Source organism: Penaeus japonicus, unplaced genomic scaffold, assembly GCF_977035675.1.
Source record: "Penaeus japonicus unplaced genomic scaffold, GWHDUDI00000001_assembly GWHDUDI00000030, whole genome shotgun sequence".
Lineage (NCBI taxonomy): Eukaryota > Metazoa > Arthropoda > Malacostraca > Decapoda > Penaeidae > Penaeus > Penaeus japonicus.
This window is the reverse complement of record NW_028234432.1, coordinates 21497546-21500045: the sequence shown is the minus strand read 5'-3', so window position 1 is coordinate 21500045 and position 2500 is coordinate 21497546. Positions and strand designations below refer to the sequence as shown.

The 2500-nt window shown below is 43.8% G+C and overlaps 1 protein-coding gene across 5 annotated transcripts in view; it reads right to left on the bottom strand.

Moving 5' to 3' along the window:
- The window catches only part of trh (PAS domain-containing protein trachealess), a 633985-nt gene that overhangs the window by 29338 nt on the left and 602147 nt on the right, over positions 1–2500 (bottom strand). The gene's annotated exons all lie outside the window — the stretch shown is intronic.

The following is a 2500-nucleotide window of genomic DNA, read 5'->3' as shown; positions in this document are numbered from 1 at the left end:
ACACGTAAATGTCCACGACCACTAGAGACATCACAGTCATCTTGAAGTTTGGTTCCCGAGGGTCAGAGGAGGGTATAGGGGGGAGGGGGATGGAAGGGGAGGGGGAGGGAATGGGAAGGGGATGGGAAGGAGAAGGGAAAGGGGAAAGAGAAGTGGGAGAGGAAGGAGGAAGAGGTGTGGAAGGGGAAGGGGATGGAGGTGGATGGAAAGGGGAATAGGAAAGGGGAGGGGGAAGGAAAAGAGAAATAGAAAAGAGAAAAGGAGGAAAGAGAAGAGGAACGCGAACCGAAGGGATCTGGAAAGTGAGAAAAGGCCACAAAAAGAGGAAAAAAAAAAAGAGGTAAAGTAGAGAGAAAAGAGGAAAATAAAGAGGAAGAAAACATGACAGGAAGTAAAAAAGAGAAGCGAGAGAGGAGAGGACAATAAAGAAGAAAACAAGGATAATGAAAAGCAGTATGAAAGAAGAAGAAAAACAAAAGAAAAGACACAAAAAAGAGAACATAGAAACATAGACAAGATACGGAGGAAGGGGAGGAAGGAGGGAGGGAGGGACAGACGGACGGAGGGACGGAGAGAGGGAGCAGAGAAGAGGGGAGGAGGAGGAGGAGGAGGAGAAGGGGGAGGGGTGATGCACACATAGGTCCCCGACGAAGTGTCTCATACACTCGACGTCAGCCTCTATATGACCTTCATTTGTCTTAAGGGAGTCCCAGGCACATATGTATATCTTGGAGGCAATGTGACGGAGGAGGACACAGTGGTGATGTGATGGCGAAGGGGACACATAGTGGGTGTGAGGGGGGAGGGGGGGGGAACTTTTACTGCATCTGCGGTGTTGTTGTTATCGTTTGTTGAGAGTTGATTGGCCTTCCTCATACCCTGTCTTTATTTCTGCTATTCTGTCTCTGTTATGCGAAATCGTAAGGTCATAAATTTATAAATATATACAAAACACATGTTGATTCCTTACATGGCAAGAGTCTAGAAACTAAAAATGAATAGAAAACAAAAGCGGACATCATCATCTGGTGTCATTTATCTAATGTGTCCCTTTATAAACCTGTATTGCAAAAAACAAGTACGTTATAAACACACACACACACACACACACACACACACACATGTATATGTATACATACATACATATATATATATATATATATATATATATATATATATATATATATATATATATATATAACGATCATATTCATATATAACTGATACTATCAGTTTGGACTGTACAGTAAATCTTTTACACTAAGATGTGTGAATAACGTATAAACAGATCTACTACCATTATCCTAATTATCATAACAAAACCCAAATTATTTCCATCATTATCACCTTATCCAATTATAAAAAAATTATTGCAATACATCCAGACACAGCAGTTTTAGTCACAGAAGCCCTATAAAATACAGCGATAAGGACGCGAATATAAATGATATAAAACAGCTGATTGATAAAATATAGTCGACTCTTTACATAATGAATAATGTCAGATGTGAAATGTATATGACCGAGGTAAATGTACAAACAATTCCCTTGTTCTTTTCTCTCTTCAGCGAGCGCCGGTAACAGAAGTGGATAGCCAATAATACCGAACTTTACCCCAATATCGGGACTCTTAACCAAGCGGCGGACAAAGAAAAAAAAGAGAACAAAAAAGAGCAAGGGAGAATATATACCATCACCTACTCGGTTATTCATATACAATTCCTGAAGTCACCCATAAAATCGAGAAGTAGACATCTCCGGGGAAAACGGAGGCAACCAGAGCAATGAGAGAGAGAGAGAGAGAGAGAGAGAGAGAGAGAGAGAGAGAGAGAGAGAGAGAGAGAGAGAGAGAGAGAGAGAGAGAGAGATGGGGAACAGAGGAGAGAGAGAGAGGAGAGTGAGGGCGGGGGGAAGAGAGAGAAAGAGAGAAAGGGAAGAGAAGAGAGAGAAGAGGAGAGAGAGAGAGAGAGAGAGAGAGAGAGAGAGAGAGAGAGAGAGAGAGAGAGAGGAGGGGCGGGGGAAGAGAGAGAGAGAGAGAGAGAGGGGGGAAGAGAGAGAGAGAGAGAAAGAGAAAGAGAGAGAGAAAGAGAGAGAGAGAGAGAGAGAGAGGGAGGAAGAGAGAGAGAGAGAGAGAGAGAGAGAGAGAGAGAGAGAGAGAGAGAGAGAGAGAGAGAGAGAGAGAGAGAGAGAGAGAGAGAGATAGGGGCGGGGGAAGAGAGAGAGAGAGAAAAAGAGAAAGAGAGAGAGAAAGAGAGAGAGAGAGAGAGAGAGAGAGAGAGAGAGAGAGAGAGAGAGAGAGAGAGAGAGAGAGAGAGAGAGAGAGAGAGATAGGGGCGGGGGAAGAGAGAGAGAGAGAGAAAAGAGAGAGAGAGAGAGAGAGAGAGAGAGAGAGAGAGAGAGAGAGAGAGAGAGAGAGAGAGAGATAATAAAAAAGAGGGGGTGGAGGGGAGGATGGAGGGGGTGGAGGGGAGGATGGAGGGACAGTAGAAGGAGCAAGAGG